The 23,592-nt window shown below is 33.0% G+C and overlaps 1 long non-coding RNA gene across 1 annotated transcript; it reads right to left on the bottom strand.

Annotated features, from left to right (window-relative positions):
- Window positions 1-9,675: 9,675 nt before the first annotated feature.
- LOC123690014 lies at window positions 9,676-19,854 on the bottom strand. The gene is made up of 3 exons (XR_006750858.1): window positions 19,737-19,854; window positions 9,899-9,972; window positions 9,676-9,770 (listed from the first exon to the last, which is right to left on the bottom strand). It is a non-coding gene; the product is annotated as an uncharacterized LOC123690014 (long non-coding RNA).
- Between the last annotated feature and the right edge of the window lie 3,738 nt (window positions 19,855-23,592).

Genomic DNA, 23,592 nt, shown 5'->3' with positions numbered 1-23,592 from the left:
ACTAGTTAGCGACCTAGGATATTCTTAAGGGCTTTCTATTACATATATGAGTTAGCTTCAATCTACTTTATTACAAGAAATGTTAAATGAAACATGTGACTAGATTAATAAAATGTTTAATTATAACATAAATACAAACAATTTTTATTAAAAAAACAATACATGAAAAGCAGCAATTTAATACATATTTACTACCTAATTGTCTCTTCTTGCATTTCACTTGCATGGATTTTTGGCGGGCTTCAAATCAAATCATTTATTCAAAATGGCACTTTTGAATAAAGATTATTCTAGTTGCCGCTTTCAAAAGGTAGTTTCATGTGGAGAAGAATGGGCAAGAAACTCCACAGTTAAGTTCTTTTTTTTTAAATAAAATTTAGAATATTTGTATACATAAGTTAAATAATTATATGTGAAGACTATGTACTCCTAAAATAATATCACTATACAGGTCTTTATTGTAGTTAGTAATACTAAAATAATGTGTTTGTAGTATTATACAACAAAAAATAATATGTAAATTTAGATCTGCAACCAATTGATTTTGTCAAGGCTCTATGATTATCCTATGAAGCAGGACCAGTTTATTTCACAGCATTCTTCTCTTGAATATAATCCTCTAATTTGGATTATACTTGTTTACAAATGTAAATTTTCACTTATTGCGGAGTTTTAATGTCACAGGGTATTTTATTGAAACTTTTAACCCAATATATACATAAATGATGTTTGAATTTTGGCTAATCTGAAAGATGGTTCAGCTACTTCATCTTTATTTCTAGTAATGAAATTATGTCTAACAGATTCGTGACAACAAAGTTTATATCTGGCTCTGACAGCTTTCTTTTGAAAAATAAAAATGGATTCAATGTCAGCAGCCCGACCCCACAGTAAAATCCCGTACGAGATTATGCTTCTTTGTGCAGCAAATGTTTTCGATTCTCTTCCTTAGCATAATTCGGCAAATCACGCTCTCCCTTTTTGTTTTTATAGATAGCTGGAGTGATCCATTTCTTTTCAGGTTAGGACTGGGTAATCCTTGAGTAGCATCATCAATTTGGTGGTTTCTTTTTGAGCCAAGTTAGTACGGACCCTTTAACAAAACATAAATGTATTATTTTTTTACGAAACACAAGATAAGCCGGAATAAATAACACGAAAATATGTTTGTACTTACTTGTTTGCCCGTTGGCTGCTTGCTGACATCGTTATTTATATATTTTAGTATCTTTATAGGTGTAAACCGTATTAAAACAGAGAAAAACAACTTTATTTATATTTTGATTAATTTGACACTTCAAACTTTTCAAGAACAAATAACGAATGAAGATGTCAAAAATGTATTTCATTCACTCAGTTTGTCTAGAGTTGTCATACAAAATAAATATTCCCCACAAATAAAAAACATTTTTATTGGGATGTCATTGTTCATTGCACTGGCAACAAATTGGCCAGTTGTTAAGTTTGACTATAGTTAAAATAGACATTGAAAAACGCATTTACGATTTTACTACTGGTTAGTCATTTAACTATAGTTAAAGTAACAAATGGTCATACCACTTTTTACTACGGATCAAAAAACTGGCCCTTAGTAATCGATGAACTTTTGATTATCGTACATGTCTAACATCCAATAAGTCTGTATTAATATTTACATCGATAAATATTCAAATTTTTTCCTGTCACTAAATAAGATATCGGTATTTTGTTACGATTAAAACATGTTATTAAACGATTTATAAACATCAATCATATCCATATCAAGGTTTTGGACTCAGTGATTATGTTTAGAATAAATCTTTTTTAATTGCTTCACCTTCTAAAGTGTTGAAATTGTTTATTTGGTGAATGCCACCTCCGCTTCACGATTATACAATATAATTATATTCATTGGATACAGAATCGGGTGTATGATAAAAATGTAAATTAAAAAAAATGAGGCACTCGGGGTCTGCCACGGTAAAGATATTTTTTTACTTTTATATAAATTCAATTTACTACTTAACCAGACTAACACGCCTGTGTACTCGTAGTCTGTCTCACTCTAACGCAATCGGTAGGCTGCACCGGCCGCGCTTACGCTACCTTACCAATCTCGTCAGAGAGATGTGAATATGCAGTATGCGTTCTGTTCCACTCCAACACAACCTGTGTTACGTCACCGATCACGCCAGACCGATGTCAGCCGCGACAGTATGCGTTCTGTCCCGCTCTAACGCGTATTGGCCGCAACTATATTATATCATCGTGAGTAAGGTTTATTTTCGTTACGGAATTTCTTGATTCAGTCGCCGCGCTGAAAGCCCGCTATAAAATCTATACAGTATCATAAAAACCACAGCCTTATTGAAAATAGGGAGAGAGTGTCTGTATTATTGATTATTTTCAAGAAGCCCCCGAACCTTTGGACATTTGGTTTCTTTCCCACTAAATACGTGAAAGTTTAGTAGAAATGTGTCAGTCTGGCATAGATTAAATGATTCGTCGCCTAATATATTTTAAAGTAAACAAACGCGGAAGTTTGAAAGTGGCTTTTTGTTTAAATATAAAATTAAACAAATTTAAACAGTATCATCCCCGTGGCAGTGTACTAAAGCTGGCATTACCAGGCGCCATCTTAAATCATATCAATATAATGTATACAAACAATAAAAACTTGTAGACGTAGTTATCGATATAACTGTATTTGTTACCATTCTTATTACATGAATATCATAATAATTTACTACTATTACAAATAACAAGAAACATGATGTCTCTTATTCCAATGCATAAAAGTGAAGCCTTTTCCTTTGTTTATAAATAAGAACAAGTTCAATCAACCCTAACCGTCTTTTTTAAAGTGATGAGCCATAAAATGAGAGGTTTGGGCTTGAGTAGGAATTAATTTATTTTTATGTATTTATTTATTTAAATAAATAAGTCAAAGTTCATTCTTTGAATTTTAATCTTTAATACGTAGTCTCGAACTCTATTTAATATAATAATTTGAGCTTAATAATTTAAAGGTGAATTATGAATGATAACGCACAAACCAATTCAAATATAAGTTAAATAGATATTTTAATTGTGTTATAGAACAGATCATTTGATATTAAGTGATACCACCCATGGACACTCAATGCCAGAGGGCTCGCGAGTGCGTTGCCGTCCTTTATTAATTCGAATTGGTTCGGAAGTACCAATCAGAGGGCAGCTGGTACAGCGCGGTGGCAAAGTGGTTGTTTAGTGTATAGTGTGGTCGGCAAAAGCTGTCTTGAAAAACGCTGTGGAACGGCGGACGTCGAGGAATTTCATATTCTGCCTCGACGTCGGATGATGAAACTCAGCTGCAGGTCAGCTCCAAACAACTCCTCCGAACACTCTCCATGGTAAATGCGGTAGAAGATGAAGATTTGACACTAATATACCAAAATACATATCAATATAGATAAATTCTATATAGAAAAAATATCAGTGAACCAGACGTATTGTATGAGTTCTCCTAGGGACTTTGGTGTTTCGTTGACATGAATCCTCTCAAACTTTAAAGGCTTATAAAGGTATTTAATATAACAATGCTGATTGATATTGACGTTTAGCTCGCTCTTTCAATGGCCAAGTCAACCCTGAACTAACACAGGTGCCGATCCACCCCACGTTTATCGCCACCCGCCCGACAGGTGCAGTTTATTGCCTAACTCGACCTATATATATTTCGTAATATATCGACAAACAGATACAAAATTACGTTATTATATTCTGCCGTTTTTTTTTATTGTATAAGGACAGGCATCGCAGCCCATTTCGTGTTTGCAATACCGTTGAGGGCGCAGTATACTCTTCCTTTTAACAATTGAAAGTCTTCCAGGGAAGGAGTCGATTCCACAGTTCGCTAGTTGCCAAAAGAAAGTGTCTCGTGAGTTGGCCGTCAAGGTAGCGATTTTCGATGTTATTTTAAAACCATGAAAATGTATTAGAATTTCGGCATCCTATATTATAACAAAACACCTCTTATTCTATCTTTTTAATGGTAGTCCCTGGGCTGATGCGTTTAGGTACATACAACAGAGGAATTAATATATGTAGAATCGCGACATAATATCTCTCTTAGCGTGTACCAAATTAATGGTTACTTTAAAATGCTTGTTAAAAATTAAACACATTGCAAAAGGTAATATTAAATTTGACATTTCATCCATTTAGCGATCAATCGATTATTACATTTGATTATAGTGTGTTCAAGTAGGTACTGTTAGATATTATGTGTGTGACATTTATGTAAGGTCAATAATAAATTGCGTTGTAATTAATTTAATGAGCGTTCTTTCGGCTAAATATGTAAGAAATAGAAAAATGTATAAAGTTGGAACAATTTGTCAGTGTAGTTAGAAGATAGTATCTTAATAGTGAGGTGGGAGTGCTCTTGGGTCAGATGGACATGAAGGCTACTTAAATTAAAACCTTGGCAGAATAAAGGATCGCCTACATAGAACTTGCAGAGAACGTTGGCTAAAACAAGGAATTATTTTGTAGACATCATGCCTAATTTTTATTTTATTTATGTATATTGATTCTGTTATTATGGATTACAATAATACTAGAGTGAAAACAAATATGTCTAGGAGATGAGAATATATTACAGTGAAAGACGAGACAATGGCAAACACAACATTTCATAGTTATATATATCTTAAGCGAATTTTGACACAGTAACGGATGCAATTGTAGTAAAATAAGTTTTAAATTAAAGCTTAGTGGCCATAGCAACTTAAGTTCTAATCAGTGAACTTTATTAGCAGGGCTGGATTACTTGGGAAAATGCAATTTATGAACTATTATACCACAGAATTATTATTATATTATACTCGTAAGCTTAGTGCTTACCTGCTAATTTAATATTTAGGACAATATTGTAACTATTAACTGAAATTACGGGGACTTTCTGCTTGTATTAACAAAATATTGTTATTATACGTATTATGTATTCGTAATTTACTTTTATATTTATGTTACTAAATAATGATAAAAACTAAACATGACAATCTAATATACAGTATTGGTGATTTTTCTAACCTACATAATAATACTTAAAAACTGATAAATATAAATTTAACTAGTTTTCTCTCTGTGGTCGTGTACCTTTAACGCTGGCAGCATTTCCTATACTTATTCGTTGACCTACTATACCTACCAGGTGCCAACTTAAATTCTTAATTAACGCCTGTTCCCGTAAACCCGACCGCCCAAGTTGGAGGAAAAACTGTTATATTTGAGTTATGCATAACACAGGAATGGTGACCAAAGTCTATATAAACATTGCAATTTAGTATATTTATTATTTAAGTATAAATTATATTCGTGCGAACAAACTCTCGGAGTAGTCATGAAATAAAACAAGAACGTACCTTCCAATTTATTTATTGTGGGTGTTGAGAATTAAGTTGTATTAGAAGCCGCGATCAGGAAATAAACCGCATGTCACTAGCGATTTATTATTTCGTCCGCCCACTACTTGTCATTTATTGGACGGGCTTAATTTCAAATTGACAGCGTTTATATACAGATTTGTAAACCTATTTCTGACCCAATAGATATCGTTAGCAAATTAAAAAAATGTTGTAATTAATTCCGTATTTGAATACGTAACCATGATTGGATTTCATACTTAATTTTCTTTTGTTTGCTTATTAACAACGATTATTGTCATCAGATGATTGCTCCGTAAAACTTATATCGATTTCAAGGAATAGCTGAAACTAGCTTTTATAATTATTCATAATTATTCCGTTACATTAATAGAACATAAAAGCAGGTAACATAAAATATTAAGGCGGCTTTATTGATGTAATATATATCGGATAAAGCGGATAGTTTGATTTCTAGACGAAAGGAGTTCCTAAACAGGATATATCATCTTTCACACCTTTGGGTATGAGTTTGAGAAATCATATTTTCAAGGGCAATCAAAATTATCACCAAAAATTAATACAAATTAACTAACTAAACATAAGTAAGTAAAGTTGTTAAAAATACAAGAAGATTATATACCATCACAAATTTAACACACATACACATCAATTACATTAGAACTTAAACAATATATAGATACTAGCTGACCTGGCGAACTTTGTTCCGCCTTAATGGCAATAAATAAGCAGTTTGGGTTTTTTTATTGGAAAAAATACAAAAAAATTAAATACCTACATTAATCATTCATTATTATTTCTGTATTTTAGTACATAGGTTGCTCTTCCCTTAAGTACCTTGTGATACACATTTTTTCATTTTTTGTTTTATTATCAGGCGCAAAAACAAACAACGCTGATGGTCTTCCGACCCGTGAACATGCCACGTATAATTGACCATGGGAAAAACATGAATGTTCTAGATTTAAACCACAAACTTTTAAGGATTGGCCTTGTGATTTGTTGATGGTCATGGCAAATGCAAGACGTATCGGAAATTGAAGTCTTTTAAATTCAAACGGCATATCGGTTGGGATCATCGGGATCCTCGGAATAAGAACTTCCTCACCTTTGAATTTTCCTATCATTATCGTAGCGTAAATTACATTGTTCTTCAATTTTCTAACCACCAAACGCATACCATTATGTAGTTCAGGGCATCTACATCTTTATTCTTTTTCTTCTTTTTTATCAGTAAGCAATGTAACTCTCATGTTTGTTGTCAGCTGCAGTTTCGTCACATAGCGCCATAGATTTGACGATTTGAGGCAAGCGTTTTTCGTCGACAGCCGTAGATCTTGGAATTACTGGCAGTATTTGGCGGAAATCGCCAGACAGTAAAATCATTGCTCCTCCAAAACATCTCGATTCATTGCGTAAATCTTTTAATGTTCGGTTAAGTGCTTCCAATGCACGTTTATGCGCCATTGTGCATTCGTCCCAGATGATGATTTTCGATGCCGCTAAAACTTTGGCCATTGCTGAGTGTTTTGCAATATTACACGTTGGTTCTCCAATAGTTAGAAGATTTAACGGTAATTTTAATTCTGAATGAGCCGTACGGCATCCTTCTAACAATGTGGCTGCTATTTCAGAAGAAGCAACTGCAACCGCTATGTTGGATCTCGCCCGAACAGTTGCTAAAACTAATGACATGAGGAATGTCTTGCCAGTTCCACCAAGGGCATCTAGGAAATATAAACCACCATTTTCATCATCGTTTGCCTTCATTAAAGTATCATAAACTTCCTTTTGTTGGTATTTCAACAGGGGTACATTCGTTTGAACTACTAAATCTAATTCCTGGTGATCATATTCACGTTCCCGTTCCAATACTCGATTAAATGCGTCATTCGACAACAACAACAAATAGAAACATTCAACATTCTTTGGATGAACTGTATACATACGACAATACCGAGTTTTATAGTTCTCTTCACTGTTTATACGAATGGGCAATAGCACTATCATTATAATTAAATTGTAAATTGTAAAAATAATTAAACGTATTTATTTAATAGAAATCTTTTGAATATTGATTTCTTACAAATATCAAATTGTCATATATACGTCATTACATAGCTGTCATTATACGTCAATTACATAGCTATCATTTGCGTTTTATTATTCCAAGTCTGATTCTTATTTGTTATACCACTTTTTATAGTGACTGACGTTTCATGTCAAGTCCCACGGGAACGCTGTCGAACGGGATAAAAAGTATCCTATGTCCGTCTCCTGGCTCTAAGCTACCTCCATACCAATTTTCACTCAAATCTGTTCTTTCGTTCTTGAGTTATAAGTGGTGTAACTAACACGACTTTCTTTTATATATATAGATCAATAGATAATAAGCTGGACCGTGCACATGACGAGAGATAGCAGATTAAAATGGACAAAAATAATTAAAGAATGGCAACCACGCGATGGAAAAAGAAAAAGAGGAAGCCAGAGCAAACTATGGGCAGACGAAATAAAGAGAACAGAAGGCACAACTTGAACAAGAAGAGCTGACAACAGAAAATAATGGAAGCAGCTGGAAGTGGCCAATGTGTCATGCTGATTACCCAAATGGGTCAAGCGCTGTAGATTAAGTAGAGTTAGATTAAGTTTTATTTATGTATAAGAATTAAGTTTTTTTTATTTAACTTAAATAAGTGTTAATATATTATACTGACACAATGAAAAGGGAAACAATATTTGTATTTTTGAAACTATTTATCTATTGTTGGGACGATGCCATAATAGCTAAGGTTGCTGAAGCCCACGAACAAAGACTCCACCATTACGTTATAGTCGAGGCTATTCATCGTCTTGACACCTAGTGCTAGTGAGAAGATTTAAAAACAAAACTATTCGAATTAGTAAATTAGTGCACGTTAGTGTTAAGTGTGTTTAACACTATTAAGTGAAAAGAATACAAGAACAGAGTGTCTTCCCCTTATAGAGACTGTAAGTAGTGTTATTATACACTTTCATATGTAAGACTTACATTACTTATAATATCTTAATGTAAGCTAAATTTTGTGTTATTGATTTATAAATAGAACAATCGCTACTATTACATAAATAAATACCTTTTAATAAATAATTTGTTTGGACACCCATCCTTCGCGCGAGATCTTATTTAAAAACAATACACTTTCACAGATATTTAACACGGTTTTTAAGGCAATTGTGAATATAAATGTGCGAAAATAGTGTCTGTATTATGAGCGTGTAATAAACCAACTGTAATGTAGGAAGGAAGTGAAAACAATATTTGCGATTAATCAAACGTAACTATTTGGTCGTTCGATAAAGACGGATGTTCAATTATGTCTATATATAATTAAAGAGTGGAAAAGTGCCTGGTCATTGATTTGATTTCGCACTAGCTTCCGCCCCAGAATCGCTCGCGTGGTTTTAGCAGGATTAACATCTTAAAAAATAATCGTTTTATTTTATTCCATTTACAACAAATGGCTCATATATATCTTTCCACCGACTATTCGCTTCTTAAAGATATAAGTCGCCTTATAGATAATACCGGTGACTACAGAGTTTGTACTGTCCTAGCGAACAAATAACGCAACGTCAATACTGCACATTTTTGTTGGAAATTAGTTATTTATTTCACTTTCACTTACTATAATGATAAAGTTCTTCCCTAGTAATCACATCTATGGATGAAAATCGCAAAAACAGTAGAGATTTATTAGATAATTATACAAAATAAACGAAATAGTAAATATAGCTTGAACCTTTAACCGTATACAATTCAGGACGGACTACTTACACACTGATGCATTGGTCTGTAGGCCAAATCGTCCAAAAAGTCAATATGGGTTTGATTTACGGGAGTAGATACTTAGCGCTAGCTGATGGAAGTCACGATAGAGTTTAGCTGGCTGAACTAAACTTTGATCATTTAGAATCACATCAAGTTCCAGAGAAGTAAAATTGTATTTATAAGCACTAATTATGGAGTAAAAATTCAGAGAACATTCACCAAATTTTTTGCATGAATTGTTGTTTTTTATTTACAAAAATTTTGTTGTCTCGAAATTGATTAATGTTATGCCGCTCACAAGAAGCCAGTAAGAAATAAAAAATCAATGTTCATGTACGGAATATTGAGTATTTGGCTATCCATCAAAATGTCACTAGAGATGGTATCTTCCAATGCCTGGTTACATACTTCAAAGAACTGTGAGAAATATCAGAAGCTCATTTGAATTTAATTTCATACTGACCGTAATACGTGGAACCAACTGTTGCGCCCGTGACTTGGGTGAGGAAGTACTGGCTTCCAGGCATTTCATTGTCTTGTCGACATAGTTTCTGAAACAGGTACGCCACTGTTATTACCGCCATCTAGGTATGTTAACGTGAACTAGAGTAACAAGCTGTGTTGATTTTGCATGCCATGATATAATATTCAATATGACCACAAGATGGCAGATACGTACATCAATACAATCTTGATTCTTCTGTTCCTGGGTTAGGTTTATGTTCTTCGTCTGCATTTTTGTTTCGAGTCAACCTGAAACATTAATGTCTATATTGCATTATCAATTTACACACATTTGTTTTTTTTTAATTACAAATATATCCTAAGTACCCTTAAACATACAGTTTTAAAAACTTAATCACTAGCAATTTTCGTAAAAATCCAGAGACTTTTCCGAGTGAAAATAAACATTTATATGTAACATTTCGGATTGGCAAGCTGAGTAGAACTGCTAGCACAGTCATCTTCAAAAGATGCAAGATGCAGACATGTTATTGGGATTTTTTGATGCTATATGTACATACTAAGTACCTTTCATAATATACACGTATTCAAAGTTTTGTTAGATATATTTTAAGCAATATTTGAAAAATATATCCTCGAATCTTTAACAAATATATATCTGACTGAAAATATATTCATCTCCAGATAATTCTACAGAACTTCGGTAGGTAAATAGCAGAGTAAACATGAAAGTTATGAAAGTTCGTTAAAGCACTCCGTAAAGCTTATTTTAACTTTATCCAATCTCAATTTGAATAGGTTTTCTCTTCATAGAAATTTAAATTGATTAAAGGTTTGATGTTTTCAAGGAGTTACAGTTTAAGTAATATTATTGGAGCATTAAATTTAACTGTTTTAACGGGACGAGATATTTATTACCTTTCAATCATTATTAATTTTTTGAATTATTTGGTAAATATTCTGAATTTGTTATTACTATTTCAGCAATATAAAGCACATCTTTCAGATATGGATAAGCAAAACCATCATAACTTTTACCAGTATTTGAAAACCTACTGATGAGAATTTTCTATATTACCATTCAAAATTTATTTATTATAAATAAAAAAATCAACACTCCTTTAGAGGTACCTAAGTAAAGTAACTTAAAATATATTTGTTCAGTGATGTTACAGCGAGAAAACCCACAATAATTCTGTAATTGTGTTGTTTAATATCACATCAAAGTCGTCATAACGTCCTTTAAGAAAATTCACGTTATTCAAATTTACCTATCTAATATTTTATGTGTATTGAAACGGTTAAAAAGTATATATTTTCCGTAACGTCGGTTACTACATACTGTTTTAGTTAGGACACATTAAAAGAGGTTATTTTGTATTATAAAAGTTCTTAAATGATAATAATGAGAATTAATAACATTATTTACATACTCCGACGTCTTGAGTGGTTTATAACAATCGTGGTCTGTTTCTATAAATATGTAGTGCTTGCAGATATAAAAACAGTATTTTAACGTTAATTATCTTACAAAAATACGTTTGATTGTTTGTTCCAAATTTAAATCAAACTTAATGATTCAGATGCACTTTTTACTATTTTTCATGTATCCTGTATCAGTTTAGTTTGTTTTTGTTCCTATTTCTAAAGAAATCTTTTTCCTGAATAACTATATGTTATATGTATTTTTGCACTTCTTGCCTAATTTATGTAATGTTATATGTTTTTTCTCACAATAGTTGCCTAGAAGAGATCGGTCCAAAGTGATAAGGCCGCCAGTTTCCCTCCTTTACATTTAACGGATATGGAAGACAAGGTCGATCGCCTACCAAATCTGACCAAATTAAGACAATTATGGGTCTTAACATCCCTAATACGCTGAGACAAGCTAAGCATTAAGCGGTGTGGAGGCAGCAAGTCAACGTATCAGTTAGAGCTTTTCAAGGCAGGTACAACCTTCAATAACGAAGCCTACGAAGAAGAAGCTGTTCTTGACAGCATAATCATTCTTGTAGGAACACGACCAGATCGATAATATACCAAAACCACAACGTCCTGTGTTTCATTACCATTAGCTATACAACATTATTACGTATAACCGTAGAAAAATTGTTTTGTAAATTTGAGTTTATTTTATATACATTATTCATTAATCACACTAACAAATCACAATGGTTGTTTAGTGGCTGAAGCGATATATTCTTCCATACTGCACTCAGTATCTCAACAACAAATTTTAGATCATCTACCGCATTTACCTCGACGTCCATCGTTCTGCAACTGAGTGTTTCTTAATTTTTTTGCCGCACTCTATGCGTAACCAGATGCGCATTAAATTTCAGAACCAATTCGACTTAAGGTCCTTAGAACGTATCCATTCTTAAAAGGCCGGCAACGCACTTGTGAGCCTTCAATTTTTTTTATAGATCAGGGGGCAATTGGGCAGGAGGCTCACCTCATGTTAAGTGATGCCGCCCATGGACACTACATGGGAGGCGGTAACTTTACATCAGATGAGCCTCCTGTAAATAACATTAAGTCGTTAATTATATTGTTATAAATTTTAATTGCAGAATGGTAGGGCATAACATTTAATTTCCAAACAAGTCGCTTTGAAGATACTTCATTTATATAAAAAATTGCAAGCCTGATATGCTTTTTATCAGGATGTTATTACACATTTTATATCAATTTACGTATATTAAAGCAGAAAGTTCGTGAGAACGACGGTGGTATTTCCTGTGCTCATTATATTAAATGTCTTTTGTGAAACTCTCAATGAAGTGGACATTCATTCATTAAGCTCTGATAATGGAGCCGAATGTACTGGTGTATTGTACTATTTTTTTACTTTTGGGTCAGGTGTTCGTTGATGGAGAAGTATGAGTCCTAATTTGAAAGTTATGAACTGAATGCAAAAGTGATGTCTGCATGATTTGCTTTTGAATTTTTAGGCAAGAAGTATTGCATCGTTTTCGATTCTCGTGTCACAATCTTCGTTCCGGTAAAAAATGTTTTTTTTGAAAAATTGTTTTAATATAAAAATACATACAGCCCTTAATTTTCATGTACTCTCTAAGGGTAACCCCTATTTTATTTGTTAATTAAGGACTTAGACCTTGAAGGTTTATATAGATAAAATCTCACAGGAAAATCTAAAAAAATATTCATTCCGGAAAACCGAGCAGTTTCTGAGGTAGCATAGCAAAATATTAAATTAATAGGTATTTAATTATTAGCTAAGAAGGCGTCTTAAATAGCCTGAGTCGAAGGTATGGTAAGGAAACTAGTACATGGTAAAATCAATAAGCGATACCTTTGTAAGGCAGAAGACAAAAGGCTGATCACCAACTTGTCTTTGAGGAAAACCCTGTGGTTTCTGGTTTAACTGATGCTTGTATTATCACCTTTTTTCCAGTCACCACGGTCTCACAAGATCTTATAATGATTTTTATGCATTCTATACTCGAAATAAATTTACAGTAATACAAGAAGCGGAAATTAAGTAAAATATCGCAATTAAGTCATTGTAACGGAAATGTATTATCTTTTTACATTCTAACTGCAAATTACTTTGCATTTGGTCAAACAAAATTGTGTTTTTATAAAATAAGTTTTAATAACTTGACAAATAATTACTAGCATATAAACGTTGATGTTCAAAAAAGGTGAAAAACATTATTATTAAAATACCAGATGCCCCCGCGAACTTTGTTTCGACTTATCAGTTTTTTACTTACCTTTTTAAATAGCTACATACCAATAATTAGCTAGGCTGCTCGAGACGGTTCGTTTTCTCTTAATACAATTTTTTATTATTATATATTACAAACGTTATTTCGATGATTATTTAATTATTTCAGAAATAGATTTTGAAGTTGAAGGGATAAAATTACCAACGTAGTTCCTAACCAGTTTTTTTTGGCTTATAAATATACAATCAGGTCATAGAAAATCATCATTCTATGTTGGTCGATTCGTAAAGTTTCGCAGTACTATATAAAATTTAGTTATTGCATTAAATTTGTATAGGATTCTTTATTTGAATATTGATGTATTGTTCTAATGCATGAAGTTTCTGATCTGAAGTGCTGTCATCTTATTATATTTCTGATGGTTTAGAAGTCACAGCCACGCAAACCACGACTACGTAGGTGACTGATTCCTCTGCGCTGTAACAGCCTCTGCAGGAGGGACTGACTGTGGCGCCAAGGACAAAGAGTTTATTAAGGAGATATGACAGATAGACATGACTATGTTTAAGCTTACAAATTTAAACTATCTGGGCCTTCTTTCTTTATTTATAGGGAAGTTTTTTCTTTTAAATGAGGTGAAAATGCACTTACGCAGGCCGTCATCAAGGATGTTGAGGTTGACCCGGGGACTGTGAGGCTGGGTCTACACTTAAATCCCTATGCTATTCAGAGGGGTAGCGATACCGCACCAACTAAAAACACCTCAGTACACACGCCCTTAAGATGGGTTCGCTAGGCATTCTACCAAAGTATTTATAAGGAAGTACGTTAACCTTGCCTAGGTTTGGTTATATTACAGGTACATTATATATGTTGCTAAGATATAGAAAGTTCAAAGTACGTCAGTAATTCATATGTTTTTTTAAGGGTAACGAAAAATAAACTATGTTGAAAAACTTGCTAACTATGCTTATCTATAATATGATATTAGACAGGAAGCCACTCGCCACTATCTTAATAAAACTGATACATGGATAAAACCTTAACCTTTGACGTGGCGTGCATCAAATACAGGTTATAGCATAACAAAAGATAAGAGACGACTCCGGCGCAGCCGCGGGTCCAATTAGATCCCATTTCATTCACAAAACTACCTTTGCCACGCTATTGAGTAGATTACTTGTAAGGGGCCGTTCACATGAGTTAAAATTTATTCATTATCAAACAAATTCAACAAGGCGTTCTTAAAAATTGTTTTAATATGATCGTGATTTTATAATCCCTAAATATCTCGTTCTTTATAAATCCCATAAATGGAGCGTACAAATTCTTAAAAGACCGGCAACGTATGCGCGAGCCCTCTGGCATCGAGATTGTCCATGGGCGGCGGTATCACTTAACATCAGGTGAGCCTCCTGCCCGTTTGCACCCTGTTCAATAAAAAAAAAGAAAACAATATATATATATCTTTCCAGAATATGCATAGTTTGACAAAGCCACACTGTACGGTTCCTGGGTCATCGGGTGCTTTAAAAAAGAAGATTTTTGTTTTACAATAGCATATATAATAAATAATGCTATGTAACGAATGAATGCAATGTTACAGTCAAAGAGGGTGCCTACGTCTGGGTATACACTCGGGACTAACTCCATTATTTACGAAATCACCACTCTTATAAAACTAAGAAAGCCGGAGTGAGAAAAATGTACAGCCTCGAACAGAGACTATATGAAAGTAGGCAAAGGTGTCATGCAATTAATTAATTTATGTTTGTCCCTCACACAATACAAGTATACAATAAAATAAAAATGATAGAACGTGTATAAATATCCTAAAAATTATAACTTATTTTGAATCCCAATTAATTTAATCGTTCCAGTGAAAGGGTGTGTTCGGTCCTTAATCCATTCGTGCGCGGTTAACTATCGTTCGGTTAAATTTTAATCTCCGTTTAATGGCCACTTTTAGATAATTATTTTTACGTTTTGAGTAGAGTTCAAACTTTGACCTTGCTACAATGCTTTTGTTACAAATAATTTTTAGGTAATTTAATTTTTTTTTAAACTCAGGCATAGTGTATCATTGTAATAATGTAAGAACTTGGAAAAAAGTTCACAATTTTTGATTTCAAACATATGACTGAGAAAGACAAACATATGATGTAAGATATATTTTCGCCCATGCAGTGAGTTATTTAAAAAAAAGATGCATATATGTCAAAAATGACATCGGTTTGTCAATTGTCAATGTGAATTTGCGGTTCCCTATGAAGAGTCTACAGATTTTACGAACTGGTAATCAATTTAAAGCGTCCACGATGGTCGGAACATGTCAAGTGTGATAGATCTGTTATATTGGATTCAGTCATTTATGAACCATTTAAAACTTTCATACGATTTCATGGTTTTAGGTATACTTGTTTATGTTACTAGTGTAATATGAATTACTGTACTGTTTTTATCTTATTATGGTCACACCAGAACAAGAACTATAAGAAATATAAGTCTTTTATTCCATATACTCAGTGGAAGATAAGTTTAATCAAATATTACATAATATACAAAGAATAAACATGCACTGCGAGGAACATCGATAATTCCAACATAATAGTTATCTTAAGGTTTTGAAAATCTCATTTACATAAACCATTTGCCCGTCAAGAACTTTGATCACGAATTAAGATCATTATAAGGTAGTCGAACAGTTAAATGTGCATTCTGACGGACTAATAATATAACACCGTACGGTCTGTCCGTCTTGCGAAATCGCTACTGAGTTAGCAGTATTGAAGATATAAAAAATTAGTTGAAGTGCGATTTAAGACTGCATGTTCTGTCAAATCTATGTAAATTCGTTAATGATTAGATGTCTTAATATTAATTTTGCCGAAAAAATTTTATGTAGTTTGCTCAAATTTTTGAGAGCCGTTTTTAAAATTCTCTTTTTTCTGTCAGCTTATTTAAGGACAGACACTCTCAGCTCGGGAAAATGCCCATTCCGGCCGAGCGTCTGCCAACAGCTCAGCTCGATCTCTTAAATTAAAAATCTCATAAAAATCTCCTCAGTCAAACAGACAGACATAATATTAATTACAAACAAAACACACACACACATAACCACACATAATAACTAATATCAAAGAAAACAAATAAAATGAGATATAAAAACTACTCAAACTGCTCGTTTCAAATGAGTAATGCGTGTGTTCTGTGGATGTAATTGGCCCTGGCTGCAGAATGTTCCTCCATCATTCTGTCAAGAGACCACAGCAGCTAGTTTGCGCCTCAGTCGCAAAGGAAACAAAGAAAAGGAATGTAATAAATACCAAATAGAAAAAAATATACTTTAATAAATTATTATATATTAGTTACACTGGTAACTTTTATTTTTATAATTATTAACGTAATTTAATATTCAGTCATGAATAAAAACCGTATGAGATTGAAATGTAACTAGAAGTCTATTCGTACCTAAAGAATGTATTCTATGTATTGTTCTAACATCCTACGTCTAAACATCCTTGAACCCGTGTTAATAGAGTATGCAGCCAAAATACCAGATAAGCACGCTATAAACTCTTTACATTGTTAACTATGCGTTGGGATTTTTCATTCGTTCATATCCAGGGTCGGATGAGATATCTAGCCGTCCATGGGGCCTTTTGAATAAAAATGTCACAATGCATGTATAATAGTTTCTTTATTCAATATACAATGTTTTTCATTACATCTTCTTACAAATACGACATTAACTACTAGTAGTCACAGTTTGCTTGTTTATAAAAATACAGACTATAATACAGAATAAATAGAGAAAACACAAAAGAATTACTCTCGTTACTGTAAAAAAAAATTAAAGACTTCAAACTACAAATAAATATAAAAGTAACAGGTAGTTAATGCACGGTAAATATTTTTTTTATGTATTAGGAGGCAAACGGGCAGAAGGCTGACCGGATATTTAGTAATACCGCCGCTAATATATTTACGAGACTTAGTGTTGGAACAGCAGTGATAGGTTCCATAGATGTTTATATATAACAGTATCCGATGGGGCCCCACTTGACCAGGGCCCTGGTAGTTGGGCCTCATTTACACGTGCTAGTGCGATCAAAGTACGAATTTAAACTTCAGCATTAGCAGTCGAGGCACGCGCAGATGTATGAGCCTCCGCGGAAGAGTGACGCGTACATTCACTAGTCTGTTCTACTTGCTTCGATGTTATATTTAACGGACAAACAAGACCAATGCTTTAGAAGCCTAGTTAACCTTATGTGTAATCTAAGAGATTATTAAAGATTTATTTGTGCTAAATCGAAAATGTTTTTAAGTTATATAATATGATACAGTGTTGGCCTAGTGGCTTCTATGTACGACTCTCATCCCTGAGTTAGTTTCGATACCCGGCTATGTAACAACGGATTTGCTCATTTATCAATCGCTCAAACGGTGAAGGAAAACATCGTGATAAAAAAACTTTCCTTTCGATCTAAAAAGTCGACCTTTAAAAAATATTAAAAGTACGTATAATCAAAAGGTTCTTTAATAGATAAAAACGCGAATTCCTACATTTATACCTCGATGCTAACAGTCTTGGTCAGAGTAGAGTGGGCTTTTACGTTTTTGAAGAACTCCAAGAAAGTGCATTTTATTTTCAACATTTTTAACAGAAATAAATCTTATTCAAAGATTCTAAGATCCTTTTGTTTCTTTCTGTCTTATTGTTTACGCTTTGATGAAAAACGAGGATGAGTGTTTGTGTTTAAGTGATGTACTTGGACTTTATTAATAAGGAAAAAGGAGATACATGTAACAAAGATTTATATAACACAAGGCATTTATGGTTTAAAGTGTTACGATCGAAAAGTTCCTTCTTAGAGAAGTACCTATAATGTTCTATTAAACTATTAAATTTATCTATTTTCATGTGTTAGTTTAATTCTGTGTAACTAACTATACGTCGTTTGTAGTTTTGCATTCCTTATCTACTTAATTTATATTTTTTTTATTTCACTGTGTGCCTCGAAGAATCGGTTCGAAGTCCATTTTATTTAAAACTTATAATAAATAATGAAACTTTTTTATTACAGGAGGCAGGAGGCTTATTTATACCGCGATATGTGATACCGCCGCCACCCATGGATACTCACACTGCCAGTAGGCTCAACGCCTTGCCGATCTTATAACAATTGATACGCTCTTTTTTCGACGGATCCTGAGTCGAATTGGCTGGAAATACTTCATTGGGCAGCTGATTCCACATAGTGCTGAAGCGTAGCACAAACGCTCGATTGTGGAATGATTGACGTCGAGGTGATACGGATGGTATTTTGCAATCTGACTTGATGTCAGATGTTGAAAAACAACTTAATTCTTTTAATATTTCATACGCAACTGAATACTGAACTACTAATTTTCGATGTCATATGGAACATGGTGTATTGGTTGCAGCTACTTACAAATGTTGTGTATAAGAAAAAACTTGGCGATTAAGATTGAAGAGTCTTGAATTTTCTAAATTACTTTTGTACAGAGGTAATGTACGAAATAATAATTAAGAATATTGCGCTCTGATTAAACGCGATCGTCTATTTTAACCCCATACTGTATTTGGAAGATTGAAACAGGACAGTACCGCTAGGCATTTCATAATTAAGACATTTCGTTCCTGTCTTATCACTCAGTTTGCATGAGTGAAGTGCCCTTTATCTATTCTTGTCTCACGGGGTTGAGCTTCCGGCCCCACGCGCCTTATGCCCCGCGGGAATGCAAATTCCACATTTAAATACGTACACCATTTTCGCCTACTAATAAACTATTTGATAGAATCTAAAAGGAGGTTGTATTCTCAATATATTATTTATGTTCACTGTTAGCATATGTTTTAATTAATTTGTTTTGTTCCATTACTTTCGTCTACATAACTCTATGTCTTATATATCATTTCACTTCTTGCCCTTACTTTTTCTTTTTTGCTGCCAGTTGCCCTGCTTTTTATTATATTAATAAATTTGCTATATTTCGGTATACATGCATCGAACGGGATTCCGAGGATAAGAACTTCCTAGATTTAACGCTATCAAGGTCGGAGGCATAATAAGACAAACAAATGAATAAAGTCGTTAAATCAGTTATGTTTTGTACATTGTTACACCAATTTTACATTTTATAATAATAAAAGTAGCAATTAGGTTAATAATGGGGAGGATCACACACACATACCCAGGGCGCGGTGAAGTATGTTTTTGGACTTATTTTCCTCACTTATTAAAAAAATTGACAGATTTACTAACTAATACTGTACTAAAACATCCTTTTTAACACAATAAATTATATTTTATTTTATTTAATACGTACCAACAAATAGTAAAATTCCAAATCACAGTATCCTAGTTGTCACACACACAGACACACATTAATGTTCATATCACGCTTGCGCGGGCGCAGTTCGGAGAAGGCGTGCGCGACCGGCGAATGCGTCTCACTCACTGTGATATGTTCATTGAGCTTAAACTGTAAGAGATAACATAATGCTAATTATGATTTAATTATTTGATTTCAAATATGAAAAAGTAAGTTTTACCACGTTCAAAAGTTTTGTATTAAAACTACATAATAATATTAAATAAAATAAAATTTTTACCTTATTTATAATATTATTTTAACTTATTCCATACGAGTTAAATTTTTTATATGAATAATAATGCAAAATGTCACAAATATAGCACAAAAAATGGGTGCTATGCCTCATTAAAAATATTTTTTTTTGTAAGGACAATTCCATTTAATATTGATAAAACCTGACAAAAGACTTTTCAAAAACCACTATAGTGTTCTTTTTAATTACCATAACACTGATTTTATAACTGATAAATATTTGTTTTTATTTAATTTAAAAGGAAGTTTTAAGTTTAAAATTGTTTCAATAAAAAACGACAACTTTTAGGTCCTGGCCTCACATTTCTGTATGCTTTTCTCTGATTATTTGTCAATCCAGCGCCTGACGCCGTCGACATTTTGGATTTGGCCTTCCAGATTCCTTACGATGTTTTCCTTCACCGTTCGAAAGTTAAATGCGCACATAGAAAGAAAGTATGATCAAAAAACATACTAACTACAATTAAGTCGCGCCATGTTTTCAATAGCTCTCAGACTATTACTATAACCGAATACTTCTAAGAAATCGTCGGTTTTCGTATAATATATTGTATTTTAATTACTTTTCCCTGTATGTGATGTCGTGTTTTTACAAGAGCCCAAATCGGAGGTATCGAACGGTCTGCGGCATTGTTGGCAGATTTTCAGTTTTTTATGTCGTATGATTGAGTTATAAGGCTTAATAGTCGTTAATTGTATTCTTATTGTATTTTCAGTACCGTTAATGTACTATAATCATAATTAATAAACGCTTATCCTATCTTCCGTTGCCCCTCCAATCACCAGTCAATCTCTGAAATCTTCTAGGAATTATTGCAAGGATTTGGGATGCAATCCTTACAATTGTTCCATTGATTTAACCCCACCCAGACATTTTACACCTACCAGGTTGGCATTTACCCACAATTGTCCATCGTTACGGTACACAATATCTGGTTAGAAAGGATTTGTCTATCTAATCTTCCTGAACTGTGTTGAAAATCCATGTTTATCACTAGGTTTAGCAGCTAAACCCCTAAAGTCGTGTGTTTATCTCCACTTATAAAAGCAATTTATGTTTATTTATATGAAGGTAGGTAGGAACCCGCTATGTCGTAGTAGTAGAATCTGAAAGGCCCCAACGAAGTTACTCCGGCTGCCAACGACAGAACTTCTCGAACTTACCACTTCGCGAGCTAGCTAGTATTACTAATTGAGGATCCTCGCTTTATAATAGGGGAACAGTTCACCATGCTTCATCCACTGGTACAAGAGATTGACCACCAAGTTCTTTGCAAAATTCAAGACAGAATACCACAATATTAAAAATATGTATTCAGTTATAGTCAAAAAACTACACAATATTGAACTACATAACTTGATCTAATATCAAAAAGGTTACGAATGAAAAAAATCCGCTTCAAAGATTCCATTAATATTGAAAGTGCCGATTCGCAGGTGCGCAATTTAGGATTCCATCCAGTTCGGATTTGAGGATAACCATAAAGTATTGAAAATATGAATGTGAATATAGATTTACAGAAATATTTATGAAAAGGGAATGAAGGACTCGTTTTTATATTGATACTTTCTAAGGGTCACATTTTTGAAGTTAGAGTCAGGTCTCTTCTCGTAAAGTCCTTCCTTAAAGGGATAATAAGAAAAATGTAATGCACAGCCGGGTTTTGATTATATTATATATTGTATTATTTTGATATATAAAAATATAAATAACTCTTATGCCTGAGATTATCTATCATAATCAAGTCTTAACTTTCCTTGATGTAACGCGGGTTGAGTGGCCCATAGAGCTCCGACTAGCCTACAAATATTATGAGATGCCAAGCCTTCAAGTAAATAAAGGGATGATGAGGTCATCTTCACTCCCCTGCTGCCTAGCTTCTCGTTTACAGATCTGCCAGATCGCGTACTTGATCAAATGTTATATAGTACTGGATATTTTTTAATTTGTCTCAAATTACTTTATTACAATTATAATAATATTTTTATCTTTATAACAATATTGAAGTAATAAGTGTAGTACTGGAAAGGATTAAAACTATTTAATCCGAAAACTAACTATTACTATTAATGTAAAAGTTCATTAAACTACAATTGTCGTAAAACCTTGTAAATAAATTAAGTGTTTTTATTTGTTTGTTTTTGTTTTTGAATAAGTTTTACAAATCTGAAGACTCTCTTAAAAATCTCGTTTTTCTAGAGCTAAGATACACATTTTTTGTACAATTAGTACACTCATTCATTTTAAATTTACGCCATCTCGCTATCTTATGCCCACACATTGTTATAATCTATGTATTCTAGAACTTTGTCATATGATTTTTTTATTAGGGTTTCCTTGATTTTTTTAATAGAACAGGGGGCAAACGGGCAGGAAGCTCACCTTTTGTTAAGTTTAAACCCTACCCAAATTTTATATCATAGGTGAGTGAGCAGTTTTGTGAAGTCTGAAGTTTGTTGAAAACCCAAGAACTCAAAATTAGCCATGTGCAAAGTTGTTCCCAAATTCCTATTAAAACAATCAAAGATATTCACAATAGCAAAAATCAAACGCATCTGCGTTAAAACAAAAGCAATCAAGGATATCCAATGTTAATTCAATTTCAACCTTACTGGAAAATCTTAAGGTTTATTCTTCGTTAAACATATAATGTACCCTTAAGGAAGGGATTTACGGCTGAGAGCATCCGTGCTAGGAGTTAAAAAATTTCTTTGTTTTAAGAGTATTAATGTGCTATTTTTGTTAAGCTTAAAGAAAACAGCACTGACAGTAAGTAAATAAATGTTTAAAAAATGAATAAATTTTTCAGTCTCAGAGTTAAATGTCTATTAGGTACTGTCTCATTTAAGTTTATCAAGATTATATACAATAAAAAGTCTAGATATTTTACTTTTGGTAGCTTCATTTTGTGTTGCAGTTTGTGTAAGGAGTGTGTTATATGAATAAATAAATTAATAAATGCTTAGAAGACTTCTTTGCTTCTTATGTATGCATAACATTAAAGAAGACTGAATGTAGATACATGCTTCTTAAAAAACATACTTTTTTTAAATAATTTTTTGTGTGTTTCTGTGTTTTGTCAGTAACAAATGTAGAAACTTCATAACAAACTGTAAAGCTACACATCCAATTTTAATACCATAATATTTGATGGTGCTCAAGATGATGTTCCAACCCTCTTATTGTCTCACTAATGAAAAAAGTGAAACAAAAAATAGGATGACACAATCAACATATACATATTAAATAAATTATGAAAAACTGGTTTGTATGTAATTCGATCGCACTTTCTTAGCCAAATAGGAGGTATAAGACGAAGCTTAGGGTAAAAGCCCCAATAGTTTTAACGGTGAAAGTCAAGGTGTATTGATAAATATATTTCCCATAACTATAGAGAGTCATGCGATCGTGCGACCGTATTGTTAAATTATAACTGTTATTACGCATAGTTTCTACCTTCATGCGTGAGTGGCTCCACCCATATTGATAAAAACGTTAACACCTAAAAGGTAATTTCCTTATATAATTTTCCCTTGGGATATGCAAATGGTATGG

This window comes from Pieris rapae, chromosome 19 (assembly GCF_905147795.1).
Source record: "Pieris rapae chromosome 19, ilPieRapa1.1, whole genome shotgun sequence".
Taxonomy (NCBI): domain Eukaryota; kingdom Metazoa; phylum Arthropoda; class Insecta; order Lepidoptera; family Pieridae; genus Pieris; species Pieris rapae.
This window is presented reverse-complemented; position numbering and strand designations above follow the sequence as displayed.